Source organism: Geospiza fortis, unplaced genomic scaffold (assembly GCF_000277835.1).
Source record: "Geospiza fortis unplaced genomic scaffold, GeoFor_1.0 scaffold53, whole genome shotgun sequence".
In the NCBI taxonomy this organism is placed as follows: domain Eukaryota; kingdom Metazoa; phylum Chordata; class Aves; order Passeriformes; family Thraupidae; genus Geospiza; species Geospiza fortis.
In genome coordinates this window covers 7,637,502-7,656,301 of record NW_005054305.1, presented here as the reverse complement: position 1 = coordinate 7,656,301, position 18,800 = coordinate 7,637,502, and the positions used below count along the sequence as shown (strand labels likewise).

The 18,800-nt window shown below is 39.0% G+C and overlaps 1 pseudogene; it reads right to left on the bottom strand.

Annotated features, from left to right (window-relative positions):
* Nucleotides 1–532: 532 nt before the first annotated feature.
* The window catches only part of LOC106632236, a 77,971-nt pseudogene continuing 59,703 nt past the window's right edge, over nt 533–18,800 (bottom strand).

The following is an 18,800-nucleotide window of genomic DNA, read 5'->3' as shown; positions in this document are numbered from 1 at the left end:
ATTACTAGTTTTCCTTGGTATTCATTATAACGTTAATAGTGGTGGCTTCCTTCATACATGTTTGGTTTTAATGTCCAAAAATGTGGGAATCCCTCTGGTATTTAACAGAACAAATTTAAACATCAAAATCATTGGAGGAAATCTAAAAGATTTTCATTTTTAATAGGCAGATACTCAGAGACTGAAGATTTAGTCTTCGCTGAAAGCATTTGCCAACACAGCTGCTGCTGATAGTTATGATATTTTCCGAGACATAGACACAGCATGACAAAAGCATTCTTGACATCCATCTTTCACATCTTATTTTACATGTCTTCCATAAACATGCGAATTCTCATGTTGTCTCACAAGCATTTAAATTAGTGAATTTTGCAGTCACCAAGCAGCTGAAGGGACACAGCTCTGGGGCTACAATATCTCATGTCAAGATACTACACCTTTTAAGCATGTCTTCTCTGGAAGGAATCAAGTGGAAAAGCTCTGATTATGTTTTCCTGAAGAAGAATATGGGCTTCAAAACAAGTGACAAAGCCTAAGAAAGCATGCATGGCCTTAAATCCAGAGGCTGCTCACTGGCATCAGGGCTCTGTGGTGCCAGCTGGAGCCTGAGCCTCTCCTGCAGCAGGAAAGGCATCAAGTCCTTCCTGCGGATCACTCCAAACACTTGGTTCCGCAGGTTCTACAGGATTCAATAAGAACATGGATTCTCTCCCTGCTCCACATCCTCAATTATACCTAAAACATCAGGAAATACCATAGTAAAAGAATCAGTTTATTTTTTGGTAAACCATAAAGTTCAATCTAAATAAATTATTATGACTGGAATGCACTCAAATTTCACAGACTGGAAAAGCAAAGTTGAGGTCCACTTTCTAAGTCTAAGGCTTTTCTGGTCTAAGATTTGCTTGAAAATAGTCAGTGACCCCAATTTTTATTAAGTTTTAAATTTTTTTATTGCTGCTATCTCATTACACAACCATTTATGACATTCTATAATATTTTGTAGTACACGCTTATAAAAATCAATTCATGTAGAAACATAGGTTGCAAGGAAGAGAAACAATCACATGGGTATGAGAAGTGGGCCTACCAGTACTAAACTCTGGTGACTGAAAACTATGAGGGCTTTAATGGTTTCTTGATAGGAACAGAGCTAAAGATCATTTTACTGTCAACCAAGCTGTTCTATATAGAGTGTGTAGTTGTTCACTAAGACTTTATTTGCCCCATAATTCTACAGTATCATTCCTGTGACTTGGCCAGTTCTGTCAAAGAAGGTGTATTGTGCTTACCAATGCTATGCTTCTCCAGACAGAGGAAGATTGGAACAAAGACATGATAAAACAACATAAATAAATGCACAACATAGAGGGGCACATCTCTTCTCCCTCTGTCATTTACAGAACAAACCAGGCATTTAAAGACATAAGGAAGAAAACAAATTAAAAGTAAAGAGGTTTCCTTTTTCTATACTGCATGTAATCTTGCTGTGGAAAGCACAGAAAATCATTGCACCCAGGAAATTTACAATGGATATTTATGTGGATATCAGAAAAATAGCTTTCATGAGTGATAATAACAAGTTGTTGAAAGGGATACTAAACTTTGTTGCTTCAGGGATCGCATCAGTATGAAATGTAATTGAGTTCTATAGGTTTCCCATAATAAAGAGGTTGTGTGGCCCAAAGGCATGAGCACCGGACTGGGTCTCAGTTTGAGCTGGCTTCTATTTCCATGTATGACCTCCTCTTGAACTTTGGAAAACCATGTGTCCTCCCTCTACCTCAGTTTTCCCATCTATTAAACAAAAAACTCTCAAACTAAACTAGATAATGCATATTAGGAGCATTGCAGGTTTGTAAATTTTCTATCCTTCTAGCTATTCTCAAAGCAAGGGATTTAGACCAGATGGATCTCAAATGAAGTCTCATCATCTTTACACATGAATTAACAGGAGCAGATTTTATATCTTTTTAAAGAAAAATCCAACTGAATTAGGCCTCTGACCTGGATTTCTCAGTGTCGCCCATCTCAGTTTCAATGACTGGAAATTCACTGAGGCAGAAACTGCATTTATTTTGTTTATAATATATTTATTTTAGGCCCTACTCTGTATACCAAACTTATTATTGCTTTTGGACCCAGTATTTTAGTACAGTATTTAGGAAATAAATGTGGTGATGTCATAGCAGGGATTAAAAAAAAAGGAAAGGGAAAAGAAATATAGTTTTATTTATAAGTTGATGTATAGGCACTGTACTGTAATGGAGTTTAAATCTCAAAAGTGTTGCTTTATATTTGCTTTATAGGACTATAAGAGCCAAATAATGACATTTAAATGATCTATTCCATTAACATTGTATCATTTTGTCAATCTGGAATGTATTTTAATCAAAAGCCCCCTTGAAATGGTCTCCTTTGTTGTATTTTCTTTTTGGCTCATTTTATCAACATCTGTTATGTTTATACAATATGAATTAAAACTTCGGAATGCTGTTTGTACTCAGCTACTTTTGTTGAGAATGTAACGTCCCAGGATTGGCAGTGTTTATGTAAATCAGTGCGGCTGACACAGCCATCATAAACAAATGAGAAAATATAACAAACATATTGTTCATGGAGGAAATGTTTGTTTTTAGACTTGGCTTCAGTCTTACCAGATTGATGAAGAGTTGCTGATACCAGGGATCTGTAGCATAGCGATTCAGCAGCATGGTTGGGCGCGACAGACTGGGCAGCTTCTCCACTGTTATCTGGAAAAGGCAAGAATGCATTTCTCTTTCCTTCTGTGCAGCACATTAGAGGTTCAAAAGACTCCTAGTTTGACTCCTAACAAAAAGACTTCTAGCAGAGCTACACCAGCAGAGCTTGTCCAAACTTTATAAATTCTTTTGCCAGTAAGACTTAAATTAGCAATTGAAATTAGAGCGCTCTTCGGTTACAAATTTTTGTTTCCCTTTACTGTAATTGCATCTCTATTAAGACAATGTCAATTGTATTGGCTTAGGAGTGAGGTTTTACATGCTGTTAAAATACACGCACTAAGTGGTAATTACATGATAGCATAGTGCAGAAATATGCAGCAAAACTGGTATCAGCCATCAGCTGAGCTTCAGCCATTTTCCATAGGAATATCTATTTGAGTACTGGCACCTCATCATACATAACTGCCCTGATCCTTCTTAACATTATTTTGCCAGCCACATTCCCATGTGCAGACCAAGTTTCAGTAACACATGATGACTTTCCAGTTGGGCCTGTATAAATTCCTTAAACTACATTACTAGTCTTGCCTTAGAAACTCATGATTTTCTTCCACTACGCTTAATGTTTGCTATTCCTAAAAATCCTTTGGTCATCTGTCAAGGGGAAGAATGCTACATGCTTTTCAAGTTTGAAAGCTTTTATAAACACTCATCATTCAGAGAGGTGCTATCCCATAGTGAATTAAATATTATAACAATTCTGCTATCCATAGAGAAGTCGAGAAAGAGAAGAGTGGAATGGCCTATCTGAGCAAAGAAATTCTTTGCCAGCAGTCTTGCACAACTTCCAGACTCTGAGTGACATTATAGTTTATGAGATATGTCCCTGAAAGTTCTCTGGTCATCCTTAAATTTAAGTTGAACCTGATCACTTCTTTATCTTAACCACATATGTTACATAATCTCTTCATTCATGGAGCACTCATCCTAAATCACCCAAATATGCTTATTAAACAAGGAAAGGACTGAAAGAAGGGAGGTTACCTTCTCATAGGAGAGCAGATGAGATGGGGAGAAAGACTCATCATTTGTCTCCAGTTCGGAGATGCGCTTTTTCTCCAGCAGTATGCACAGCCTTAACCCAGAGTTAGAGCAGACAACTACATTCATTATAATGTGCAAATTTTAAACAGCAAGTACACAATGCTCTAGCGTCATGATGACACCACAAGTCCTGTGTGTAGGTTTGGGTTCTTGATATAAGAAGGACATCAAACTATTAAAGTGTGTTCAGGGGTGGTCAACCAGTATGGTAAAAGGCCTCAAGGACAAAACGTAGGGCAGTGGCTGAAGCTGCTTCTTTTGTTCTTGGAGAAAAGAAGGCTAAGGGATGGATCTGTCATAGTCTACAACTTCCCCAAGGACAGTAGTGGAGTGGGAGGTGCTGATCTGCTCTCTGGTGACCAGTGGTAGGACACAGGGAAATGGAATGAAGCTGCATCAGGAGCGTTACTTATGGGTCCCTTCCAACTTGAGATATTCTCTGATTCTAAAGTATTAGCAGGCTGACCACACATTTGGCTTTCCTAAACATCCATTAGTAATAGCAGCATCACAGAGATTTAGGTTTGGCATATTAAAAGACGTCACCTATCCTACATGTTCTTCTTGACCTCTCCTTGACCTTGTCCTTGGCAGGACCAGCTCATGAACTGAGCTGGTCTTGTTGAGTGCAGACAGTGTAGTTTGCACCCGACAAGACAATACCTGTAATAAGCAAATACAATTATCTAGATGCGAGTAGGTAGACTGTTGTTGCTTCCCTCGTCCTTCTTAAGTAAAAGCTACATTAAAACAAGATCTGCCAAAATATTATGTCCTATTTTAAATCATCAGTGAAACCTTCACTCACAGTACTGCACTCTAGAGTTCATTAAGACATCTAATATTATTGCTGGCTTAGTAATGTTAAAATGGATATTTTTATAAATTAATTTATAATTTCAAACCTTTCTTCAGAGTTCTAGCTTTCTGCATTACACAGATAAGGCTTTGACAAGCAAGATACATAAAATTGTTATTTTTATCTTAGTATTTGTTTGCTACACTCACACACACACATACACACACACACACTCTCCATTCATACTATCCACTTCTCAACTTTTAACTTACATTTTGATAGCAGATACCTTGGAGACCACCACAGATCTTTTTTGTTTGTAGCATACTTAACATCATGCTAGCCTTATTCTGTGATTACAGCTAGGAGCTAGGAGTTAATACAGTAGTACAAAGTTGTGCAACACACTGCTAAATTATGTGCTTGATGAACTCAGAGGAGAGCAGACACCTAATCTTCATTAGGGCATCAGAAAAAATATAAACAACATACCAAGTGGCTTTTATGATTGGAACACCAAGTATAAGCTGGGAATTTTTTAACTTGAGTATTTCTGTATCCAAAAATACTGTTTTATTCAAACAAAAACATGTTATAGGGATTTACTAGTTTTAACATAAATGTCTCCTAGGAAAGATTAGTCTGCTTCAAGGTGTTATTAGCACTCCACAGCAGAGGGCTTACACTGAGGTCTTTAGCCATTTTAATGATTCCATGACTCTATGATTCTAAGAAAACATGCCTGCGTGATCCAAAAGATCCTAGAGACTGGATATGGAAGAACTAGGTTCAAGTCCTTTATTATGAAATGCCATTTAAAGGAAGATATTTTGTGAGAATCTACCTCTCCATTTTTGTGCAGATCTGGAACACACATTTGAAGGAAACTATCGCTTCCAGCTCCTGCAAGTTAACATTGGAGAGAAGACCCCTTTCTCCTGAAATGGCCAGTTGTTTCTCTGTGTAATCTTGAAATCTGCATTCTTTCAATGGCTTTGGTCTCTCATCTAAGGTTCTCAAAGGAATTTTTATAAATAAGTATGCCTGTATGTGTATAACTTGTGGAAAAACATTATTTCTGAAGGAAATTAGTGGCACAGCCAGAAATACTAGGAGTCTGTCACCTGCTCCCACCTTTAAAGCACATCCCATTCACAGGACAAGAAGGAACTGGGTATTCTTCATAACCATTGAAACTTTATTTGTCTCAATTTAATATCTGACTGGCTTTGGTTTTAATAAAATCTCTTTCAGATTACTAAAATAATCTGCAGCAAAGCTAATGGCTGAGCAAACAATTTGCTCTGGGCTCACATCTCCCCTCCTGGGAAAATCACTGATCTTCCCTAAGCCTCCTACCACATGCATGCCATCATATGGACATGTAGCATAGACAATTAATGGACTTGGTTTTGAGGACAATGATGAGAACACACTAATGAGGCACGCTACAACAGGCAGGACCTCTTCCACTCAGACTACGTTTGGAGGAGGAAATGGAGAAAAACACAATATATTCAGAGTATATTCACTGCAGCAGAGGGTATGGAGAAGAAACTAATCCAGTCATTCCCTATGAATTACCTTTTGTGCATTGCACACTTATCTCTGCAAGACTCTCTAAAGGTTCATATTCCACAGTTTTTCACAAAAAAGCTCTGTAATCATTCTAAGAGACATAAATACACAGATCTAAATTGTGCTCCGAGATCACCATGCACAGCTCCAAGAAGTCTACTTCAAGAGAGATCACTGGGCCAGGAATACTCCCAAGACTTTAATCCTAACATATATAGACAGCAAGTGTGAAAGTTATGATCCACCCTGATCCTCAGCCAGACTCTGTTGCTCAGGTTCAAAACACTGTTCAGGTCTGTAGTCCAGACTGCACCATTTTCCACTTGTACATGATGCTGGAATTAAGGAAACAGTAACATTCACCATGAGCTGAAAGAGCAGAAACATTTGTTCATCACCAGTGGTTTGTTGGCTGGTTTTGGCAGCTTGCAATTTGCTCAGCACCGCTCTTAACTAAACCCAGCAGGGAGTCACTTAACAAAACTTGGAAAAGTGTGAGAGAAATTTGGATAGTCAAGAAAAAAGCACACACAAACACAATGAAGGAAATCGTTGGAACATTTCTGATAAGATTCCAAGCCTATTAAAAACTGCCATATTATGGAGAAAAATGAGCATACATTATTTCACTTGGACTTCCAGAAGTCAGGCTTCAGAGGTATAACAACATTATTCTTTGATGTTACATACAACATCCTTCCTATCACATCATCAAGCCTTAGAAAGCAGACCAAACATGTTTCTTGCACTATTTTGTGAGGTTTAACAGGAAGTGCTAAGATTCAGACTTGGACTCTGCAATTGTTCGTTTACTCTTTATTTATTTAAGAAGGAAGAAAACTCTTAAGTAGGGAATCTCATTTCAAAGATACCCTGGCAAGGCATTGCAGTAGTTTCATGTGCTCTATCTGTTACAAAGCATGTATCATGAAGATACACCTAATTAAGATAACACATTATTATTCCAATATCCACATGTCAGTTTTGGCATGGAAGTCAGGAATGAAAAGTATCTGACAGCTGATTGTGTCACTCTTCTTGTCAAGATGGCCAATTATCTGAGGAAACTACAAATTCTAAATATTGGGTGAGTGACATAAAAGCAACTACAGCTCCAAAGTAGCTGCAAATGAACAGAAGGAACATGAGAAGGTGATGCAACTGGCAAAAGCATTCAGGGCAGGACTCTCCTAAACAGAAGAGAAAAAATAGCTACACAAAGGAACAAGGGGAGGAGGGAGGATTAAAGAACATGAAGCATCATTTTTTCATTTACTTTAGAAAGTTGTAGGCTTATTTCTCCTGCCTTAATCCGCCGAAAGTACCTGTTTTTTTTTTTTTTTATAGCTGATTTTATCTGGTTTTCTGGCCAATATTCAATGCAATCATTTGCCTGACTTGAAATAGTGTTATGTTTTTTTAAACTTGTAAAAAAGAGTATTCTGCATATGGTGAGCTGGACAGTAGATAAGGACTAGGTCATCACATATCAGGAACTGTTTTAAATCAACCAAGTCTTCATCTTACACAATAAAATCTCAGGGTTACAGGGTTGTTTCAGGTTAGGCAGACTAAATCATTACTGTTTACTTAATATTTCGTTCTTCAAATGAAGAGGGAGCGTTGCATGAATTTTTGGCATCTTACCTAAAAAATGATTAAAAGGTCACTATCAAGTACTAGGCTGAGGTTTTCCAGAGCAAAGATCAAATTCTGTCTATGCTACAGCTTTTCAAAGGATACTGAGCAAATATTTAATCTCTGTACCTCAGTTTTCAAATCTACAATACAGAGATTTCGTCTATGTCAGGGCTATGTTTTGAAGTTAATACTCATTACTTAAGTTGCCACTTGTCAGGTTTTATAGGCAGCATCATCAGGGTGAATGAGCAGACAGCAAGTCCACAACCTCAATATGAAAATGCAAAGGCAGCTGTTAATAAATTGTAAATACAAACTTTATTTTTCAGACCTGCAGAAAGGTTAGATTTTAGAAATGTGCGTGGACTTAAAATCAGATTTGTATTTCCCTACAAGCTGGAAGCTGGCTTGCTGCTAGGCAGACTTTGAATTTCAGAGAAGCCTACCACACATTTAAACAGCAGGACAAGCATGTGATCAGTCTTTCCATTCACACACCAGTTTTCCCCATGCCTATATTTGATTTCGACATTTAACAACCCTCTGCACTTGCCTAAAAGCCACCCACATGCTGCAGTGTGGCTGCATACGTTTTTAATTTGGCTTTTTGGGTTAGCACACAGCCTCTGCAACCCTCCAGTTTTTCCTGCAAAGGGCTCCATCACAAAGTCCTGCAGCACCTGCACAATTATTTGTAAGGCCAAGCAGGCCTACTTATTTTAAAAGTATCATATAATGTTGTTCTTTGGAAGAAACTTTTCACACTTTGGATATGAAATAAAACCACTGCCACAGACTCTATAAACCTTCCTCCATCTGTGTTATTCATGAGCTACAGTGCCCAGGACCCTGACAATGCATGGGAGGATCATAACATCCAGGGCTTTTGTTGAGAGTACTGAATTCCATTCATTTACATAGGCAAGATTACTGTATAGTGTATCATTGAAATTAACTAGAGCAGCTCTTCAAAAGCAGGAGGCTGGTCAGTAAAAACAATCAATGTGCTGAGAGACTCTACTCTCTAACATGAAAACCAAGTAATCACACAGGCACTTTGGTATTGCTGTCAGCTCCCTAGTCTGCACACCTAAGAATAGTTTTCAAGTCCTTAATGTGCTTCCCCTCTCCTTTTTTCTTCTTTGCTGAGTTCAGATGAAGCCTTCAAACCACTGCCAAAGGTGTTTCTAGCTTTGATCAGACCTGGTAGAATCACTGTTGCCCAGAACATACAGCAAAGGCACAGTGAAAAGGAAGGGGGGAAGTTGACAGTGATCCTCTGGTAAGAAACAAAACCCCATTTTTATCTCCATTTATTGCATGAACTTAGCAGACTTCTGTGTTTGATTGAGTAACTTTGCATTCTTGTGATCTAAACTTAGCAATCTCTCCACAACAGTGCCAGAAGGAAAAGGCTCTCCAACGATCTTTCAAACCCATATCAGTTATTATGAAAGTGCCAGCAGCAAGGCTGTCACAACATTAAGGTAGATATCTAGCGCAGTAATTAGTTTATGAATTAAATGTCTCAGGTCTCCATTCATCTTTAACTTTTCTTTCTCTAAGCTGTTGCACTGCATCACTACTGAAGGCAAGTACCTCTTCTCTTGCTAACGAAAATAAAAGTATTACCTTATTAAAACAGTGTGTGAGGACTCTCTGAACCATGTGCATGCACAAGCCTTGAGAGCAGTGTTTCATTAGTCCCAGCTGGGAGTGCAGATTAAAGAGAAATGCCAGAAACCATACCTAGAGTCTGACATATCTATGATATGTTGCAATGCCTGATATGTTCTGTGGGAAAGGAGATCTATATGCTATACTCAGTTTCACTGAAGTGCTTGGCAGAAAGCATTCCTGACTCACAACAGTGTCTGTTCACTGGACTGGCCAGAGGGGAGTCATACCTAATAAACTGCCATAAAATACACATGCACACACCACTTTGGATCATTGATTTCACTGCTAAAGGATGTTACTGTGTATTACAGCTTTAAGTTTTCAACTTTGTCATATTTTCTAAACTCTGATCTCTTCAATTTACTTTCAGTTATGTGACATTCCCCTTTAGCAGAGCGAAAGCATGCATTAGCTAAACAATGTGGTTTGGATTTAGCGTTCCCATGCATCATTGTGAAAATGTTTGTCTCAGCAATAGTGTCATTATTGTTACTGGGAACAGCTGCTCTACTATGTCTTCTGATTGAGAAGAGCAGAGTAACTCCCTTCCCATACCACCTCACAAGCAGGGAATCTAAAGCAGGACCATTGAGTAGAAGTAGCTCATGAGCACACACTGCTCTGTACCTGGCTTCCTCCTACCACAAAGGAAGCAGAAAGTGCAAGAGCGCAGCAAAGAACAGCAGCAAAATAAATATTGCCAAGATTTAGAAATATAAATAAATACAGAAATTAAGTTTGGCTCCCTCCTCTGGCAGTTCTTCTGGATCTGGACCGGGGACTAACCAGAGTGAGGCAGAAATCCTCCTCACTCAGGTGCAGCTTTCTGGCAGCTCAGCTCCATTAGACATGACATCCTTTGAGCAAGAATTGGAGCAGGGAGTTTGCTGCTGATCAAGCGGATGTTTAATATCTCCCTTGAGTTTCTGAAGTGGAAAGATGTAGCTCTCAGCATTCTTGCCAGCGCTTCCAGCCCCACTGAAGTCAGTTTCCACATCCAGATCTACAAGAGTGCTGGAGTCCCGCTGGGTTTGCTGGGAGCATCCCAGCGGCAATGCAGTGCTCTGCAGGCCTGTGCAGCTCGGCTCAGGCCAGCTGGACATTTTTAAGGAAAGCGTACAAAACATATTTGTGTGATTATACAGAGCAGCAGACTTTAACTCACCTTTCAGAACAAGACCTTCAGAGGTAATTAAGTTTTATTTTAAGATGGATTGAATCTGGTTTCCAGGGTATTAAAACTTTTGAAATGTCTTTGGATGGGAAGCCATGTTTTCAGTCAGTAGGCGTTTCTGCAAGTCCAGCCTCTAGTAATATTTTAGCTACATGTAGACCACAGCTTTTGGATATATTTTATCTTTTGAAAGGATCTTAGATTCCCAACTTTGTCCTAAAAATTAAGTATTGTAAACACTTCGTTTGTATCAAACAAACCTAAGTAAGGTAATCACACAAGTCAATACACTCTTGCATAGCATATCCATAACATACAATCATAAAACCATAGAATGGTTTGGATTGCAAGAGATCTTAGAGATAATCCAGTTCTAGCCCTGCATAGGCATGGACACCTCCCATAGACCAAGGTGGTCAAAGACCCATCCAACCTGACCTTAATTGCAGTTCCAGGGGTGGGGCATCCAACTGTGATAAAACAGGTGGAACAAGCATGGTAAAGTACAAGGATTTTTGACAACTTTACCTTCAATATTTTATTTAAATTTCTTTTTGGCTTCAAAGTACCTATTTCAATCAACCACAAATGCTGAAGTTCCAGTAAACTTGATGGGTCAGAAGAGATGGGATTTCCTAGGTGAAAAAATACACACAAAAATGCAGACACAATGCCAAAAAATGTCACATCCCTCTACAGAAGTAGCACAAAACCAAGTTTTACCCATTTCTGCTTAGACAGTTATATTCTGTACAGTCTGCTTACCATCAGAGATATCGTGGTTTCTGCATAATTACTTTATCCCAGTCAAATTAAATAAAGCAAAAAAAAATTTCCTTCATCTTAAAGACAGACAAACAGAATGCAGAGTAATAGCTAACAGCTGTGTAGGTAAGAATACAGAGGCAAACACAGGGAATCCAGCCCTCAGCCTAACAGGAGGAGAGGTACGTATGGTACAGATCTGAGAGCCTCAGGCGTGAACAGAATGGCTTATTTGTTATGGTAAAATTCCCAAACAGGCTACTCAGTGGTATTTGTCAACCTCGTATTTTGTCCAGGAAAATTGTCTCGCAGCTGTGTTCAAGGCAGAAATTAAGATTGCTGGGCAGCATTCCAGCTCTTGACTCTCTTCACCATTTTTCCTCAAAGGACACAGAGGGGACAGCTCCTGGTCTAACAAGACTCCAGCATGCACCTGCTTTACTTCAACGGACACCAGGAGGATTTAACCACAGTACAGAAAAGCTGCTCCCTAATTTTCCTTGGCAAAAGTGAAGACAGGCAAAAAAGGCCACCAACATCAGAACAGTCCCTGGAATGAACATGGTATTCATCTGTCACAAATACACAGGAAATTTGCATAAAACAAGGAATAAATAGCATCCCAGGAAAAAAGCACCTAGGTAGAGAACACATTGTCATCCATTACACATGCCTGTAGAGGGAAGCAATCAGAGGATGCAAATCATGGCAGCAAAGGTGTTGCTGCTGACCATGGAGTATCATCACCCTCCACATTATATCCCAGATGTGTCCACAGACAGGGAAAAGAAATTCATTACCTACAGCCTTTTTTCTCAAATCCTCCATGTCTTCTGGTTTTACTGTGCTTTACATTGTGAAGTAACCTCTGGCAAAGAAGATGGAGCAGCAAAACACAAGTGATGATATGTCTAATCTCTTCATCATGTCAAAGAACCACTTCATTGCCCCACAATGGCCCTGCACCAGTACATTGTAACATATGTGGAAATGAAAAAATAGCTCTTTTTTCAGATTTGGTCTCACAGAAATTAGGCAGAAGCATAACTCTATCTTTTCCCACTGGAGGAGAATCTGGAGCCACAATCTAGAGCAGCCAAGACAAAAGAGAGCCAAGGGACCTCCCAACAATTCCTCAATATGCATTTACAGCCTCATGCTGTTTCTCTGGCAGAAACGGCCTGGGAAGGAAGGCAGTGGTCCTATCCTCAGGTCACTGAAGAATGAATTCCACCTAGCCAGGAGGGCATGTCATTGAGGGCATGACATTTATAGCTCTCAGCAGACTCAGGGCTAACACATTCATAAACAGCTCAGCTCAGCTACAGTCACTGGGGGGCAACAGGGGAGGCATTTCAGCTGCAGCGTGAAAGAATAGCCTGTTTTGTTCTGATGTGCAAGTGTCATTACTACTGTGGGAGAAATGAAGGGGGCCAGCCAGTTCCTCAGCCCTCTGCGCTGCACACAATAAATCGATCAACCATCAATGCATCAAGTTCACCACCAAGTTCTGTGCATGCCTGGGAAACCCTTGCAGAGCTCAGTTTGAAGAATATGTGGCCGCACGTTCCTCAAACTGAACTCTGCAAGGGTTTCCCAGGCATGCACAGAGCTCTTACTGTGGCAAAGTGTCAAATGTATTACTCTAAGGAGATCTTTGTTTTGGAAACTTGCTTCTCAGCTACAGCTTGCTTCCTCTTTAACAATTTTAAGGCCAAGAAGTTTTCTTTAGTAGTTGCTTTTGTTTTTATTTTCCACTGCTTGTTCAGCTGGGGAAGATAACAGTTTCAGATTTAGGTCACCCATGGAAAACCATGTTTGGTGATCTCATCTTGATCCCCAGTGGGTAACCATCCAGATCACAAAGAGCAGGAGAAAAATCTAGCCCAGCTAGGCAGATCTGGAAGATTTGGGGGAGAGGGGAAGACACGTCTGTGATTTTCTTTAATAAAATTGGAATATCTACGTGTTTGCTACAGGCCAACACTAAGGTGAATTTGTAGGCCCATGCAAATTCCAGCCAACATTGCTTGGCCACCATCCTTGCTTTTGTAGGAACTGGCATTGACCTTTTTTCTTCAAAGGGTCAGAATCACTCATATGTGTTATGAAACATAACAACACTTCATCCATATACAGCAACTCTCATTGCTACAGTTTCCAAGTGTGGCCAGGTACTTTTACATTTGGACCAAATATACAGTGTTTTGTCCATGCTTATTTAATGAGGAAAAAATGGTACAAAAAAACATATAAATGAGAAACATAATTTAAAATTATGAGCTGCCGCTGCCTTCATGCAAGCTTGGCAGATTGTTTGTTTCTTTCCCTTCATTAGTTTGTTACTCCATTCTTTTTAACCTAATAACAACATTTTTGTTCAAGAGAGGAAAAAACTCAACAACCATATTTGAGAATCAATAATTACATCCAAGGCAACTCTCAACAAAAACATCATGGCAATTTTTTTTTACATCTTCCTCAAGCCGCCTTTTTAAGATATGTCAGGCAAGCCACACATCCTCCACTTTAACATTATTGATGTACAAGATGGGTAGATAACGTATCACTTTTCTGCTCTGGTCACGTCCGGTCTGTGTGGGATTTCGTTGGGTCTCATAAGGGTAAGAGGTTTAACAGCACCCTTCTCCTTTAAGGAGTTCACAGCATTTGTCATCTTGGCCTTGAGAGTTACGTGCTGCAAGAGCTGTAATTTTATGAGTAAGATGGAAAACCTAAACCCTAACTGCTTCTGGTCATGAATACACAAATTCCATGACACATCACATTACTGGAGATTTGTTGAAGAGGATGTCTGCAGAACATTCCTTTCCCAGTGTTGGTGAGAACAGCAGAACAACAAAGTCACCTGTGGTCCCTGCTGGGAACAAGGCATTTAGAATTCATCATGAAAGTCCTCAAACCACTGGGCAAACACTGGGGCAAGAAGGGGTGTTGTCACAGCACCCAGAACACAATTCTTGCTCCCAGACAACCTCTCTGTATGTGTTTCACTGGAGTGAGGTACCAACCAGCCAAAAAAGCTATTTGATTCTTCTTTGTCAACCATTTTTAATATTATCTTGGTTTTATTCAAAACAGTCTGACAGCAGTTCATTTATGCTGAAAGTGACAGGGAAACAAAGTTCTTCCTTCATCCCTTTGAAAAAGTTCCAACAGAATGTATCACCAAAGAGCTCTGAGGACAGAAAACCACAAGCCCACCAGAATTTTCAGGAAGCATCAGCTTTTCTCTACAGGCACCTCTCTTTAGAGTGTCCTAGTATCAGCCTTCCTTTCCCCCTTCTTGCTTCCTCTTACACCACATTGCTCTGCATTATAAAGCACGACAGTATTTACATGAGCTCCGCATATGCCTCAGCAGCCTGGGCCTGTAAAGTGAAATTTTAAAGGAACTTCAGCTGTAGCTGTTGCTAGTGTGCTTTCTAGTTTTATTGCTGTGAACAGCTGAGAATTAAAAAAGCACACTAGTTTATGTTCTATAATATCTTCAGACTGGTACACACTGCAGACTACCACTCAGAAATTTAGGTTTTAGGGCCTTAGCACATTTTGCATTAATTATGTTTATGATAATATGACTGTGAGGAAGCAAGCATATGTATCATACACAAGTATACAATACTGCACTTATTGATGTCATCACTCCTCCAGGTCCCTAAAACTCAAAGAATTCCCACTGTACAATTCTCATTGCAAGAAGATATTTGTCTTCTTAAAAGGTTTATACAAACTGTTTCACTTGTCACTGAAGCAAATTCAAAATTTTTACTAAATATTCACTCAGCTGCTGGTAGTTCATCCTTGAAAAATTGTTATTAAGTAGGCAAATGGGCAAGTCCTAATCTAATCTCCACCAACGATGCACAGATAGTTTTTTCCAGAATCATGTTGACAGAAAAAAATACCTTTATCCTTGTCTGCTCACAGGTAGCTCCAAGTGCCATGCAGTTAAGGTGGTAAAACAGAAGTGGATAAAAAAGAAATTCTGTACAAAAAAAAGACATAGAGTACTACAGCCATTTAGGACAAAAAGAAACCATGAAAACTATGAAAAATTATAATATTACAAATTACAAAACAAAATTGGCCATCTGTTTTTATTACATGTGTTGGAAGCAGAATTCATAGGGCTTTGCTGTGTGAACTCCAATGCAGTAGGAGGTGCATATGCATCTTCTCCTTTTCTCTAGGATACTCAAAGTGGAAATTAAGTCACTGCCTCTCCCACTCATGACCCACCACTCAAAGGACAGTCTTAATATCCCTTCCTAAAAGGATGAATTCACTCTTGCTGTCATATGAAATACAGTACTGCAAATACTTCATTTATCAGAAGATTTTATATGCCTTTTGAGAGTGCCCCATATGGCAAGGATTCCTTTAGTCTGATTCTTGTTTACCCTAGCATGTTACTTCCAGTGACTTTGTTGCTTATCTTGTCTGTAATATGATTTATGTTAACTCATTTCCTGTAAAAGCATACACTAATAAAATGGAAAAAAAAGTGAAGAAAGAGCGGGCCAGCTTTGAATTGGCATGGGAAATGTCATGAGTAACTGGATTCAAATCCTTTTAAATTACTGTTTCAGTGAACCTTTATGGCTCCAAAGGGCATTTTTCCCTTTTGGTGCTGTTCCCATAAGATCATTTCATTGTTGCTGTTTCCATAAATTCCTGATGCAATAGATGACCTTGTGCTAGAAAGGACCTGGGTCCTTTCATTAAAGGACACCTGCTTTTCATGCTAAAGAAAGTAAGATGTTTCATATACATCCCAAATAATCTTCACAAACAGATGCTTAAAGAAAAAAAAAAAGAAATCATCTGATAAGCAGCCAGAAACATCGCATGACATCAATTTGATACCATTTTTACCTTTTAATAGTTCCCTGGAACACCTCTGCACGTTCTGGCTTGGGCCTGCAAACCTCTGGGAATTGGCTGTGGCTTGTATTTGCAAGAAGTCAAGCCAAGGAGGCAATATTTTCCTTCAGGTGGAGGGCTCTGACGCCAGGCTCCATGACGTCCCTGGCAGAGAACAGCTCCAGGTTCAACCTGAAAGACACAAAGCAGACGGCCAAAGGATTACTTAGTAAACAGGAAATGGCATGCTGCACCACGTTAGCGTTTGACGAGTTTATAATGTGTTAGTAAATTACTTCAAGATGGAAATCAATCTGCTTTATTTGCAAACATAAAAAAAAAATGTAATTACCCAATAAAAGTGCTTATCAAGCATTGCCTTGCTTTGTGTGAGATACATGATAAACTCTACCATATGCATGCCTTGGTCATCCTAGGCAGGATGTCGTAAGACCACTTATCAATTTGCATGACTTTTCATGGTAAAAAAAAGATTTTTAATCTGAGCTGAAATCCTCTGGAATTCTGGATGATATCAAATAGATTAAAGTTAAGTGCTTTGGAGAAATTCATGCTTACGCTTATCATTGCAATAGAGTTGGCTTTTTGCAGCGGTAGCAGCTTAAAAAATTGCCCTTTCAAAGATAGTTCACAAATCATATATGGACTCTTCCAGTATTTTCTAATAATTTTCAGGTTCTAGGCAAAGTTTCAGGAAATACAAACATACAAAATTGAAAAACATGTGTACCCCTATTTCTGACAGTTGGGTGAAATGGAAAATAAAGATACTTTCTGCAAAATTTAAGAGTAATTTCTATGGAATTATAGTAGGCCAGAATCTTAAAACTGAAATCAAGTAACTGCTCTAGTTATAAGTTTGTTTAATAGTTTCTATTTTCAAAAAAAAAAAAAAAACATTAATTATTCTGACTATCATCTGGACACACCATAAGCCAGCACCTCCTGGTCAGAAACAGGCTGACACAAACCACAGACAGAGACAACGGGAGCATACATTTGCCCACATCCTGTTTTACCGGGGTACCTTTCATCCCTGTGGTAAAAGTAACTCTTTCCATATGCTCTTAATTATTGTCCTCCCTCCTGACAGACATGAGGCTGTTTTTTCAAGCCAGTTATTCTGATGGTTTGTTATATGACCACCTGTCTAAGAGTAAATGAGCTGAGAAGAAAATGCACTTCATACATGGCACCTACAAAGCTGAGGTAAGTTTCTTCTTCTAAACTGGGATGGATTTAATGAATCCCAAAAAAATAGTCTTATGTGCATCAAAACACGTCATACCCATCCCCAGTCATACGAAACAGACTGCAGGCAATATAAACTTGGAACATCATCTTATTATAGAGCCACATTTCAAGGGACCAAGATCACAAATTTATGGAAAAAATAAACATCTCTGAACTGCATTTTGTTTCTGAGTTAAAATGAGAAGCAATTTACCTTGTAAATCAAAGTGGCTGGGTGGAGAATAAACAAAATTTTTAAATCCCCAAGAGATGTGTTTTTTCATTTTTAACCTCATTGAGTTCTACCAATTAATGAAGTGGTGAAACTCAAAGGGAACCATAGATGCTGACAAACTGCTGTCTGAATTGTGCCACTGTGGCTGCTTGTTGTGTAAAGCGCTCCACCAAAGGAATTTCATTGTTCCTAAATGAGTAGATTCCTGCTCATCCTCTGACTGTTTTCCATTTCCATAGGCCAGATAAAAATCTATATTTGCCTGCCTTAAGCTTTGTCTAGGAATATGATAGATCTAGCACAGTGAACACAATGTGAAAACATTATTAATGATAATAGCTACTTCCTGAATCACATGACTATGTACAAACCCTAAATGGTTTTAAAATAAGAGCAGTGTGAATACTGTTTCATTCCCACAATTTTTAGAGTGTATTTCTTAGAAGAAATGAGAGTGTAGACTTTCAGTCTTCTCAACTTCACAATTTTTCTCTGTTGCACGGAAAGCAAATATTCCACGTTATTGTAGAAACCTATGAAATATCCTTCTGTTTTGTCAAATCAACCACTTCTAAAAATGTGAGAGATATCTCATTATATGCTTCTGTGATCTTGGTTTTGTCTGGGATTATGAAGTGTGTGTATTGCCTACATCCACGATATCCCTTACATTGTCATCAGTGAGCTTTTGCAGAGGTAAGAGCACACTGAGGACTGTGCTGATTCATTGCTCATCTTCAGTGACATTTCCTTCATAAAGTCTTCATTCTGTTGCTGTAAAGAATAACTTTGCTTTGGCGGTGTAGGAAACAAGCAGGCAAAAGAGTTGTTTCATGAAAGACTGTTACAAGGCCAAGGCATCTTTTAAAAGAATTGGCTAAAGAAAGCCTTTACCAATATATTGTTTCTCAGGTAGGCACCAAGCCAAACTGTAGTTGCACCTGTAGGATCCTAAGAATCAGAGATTGTTCAAGTCAG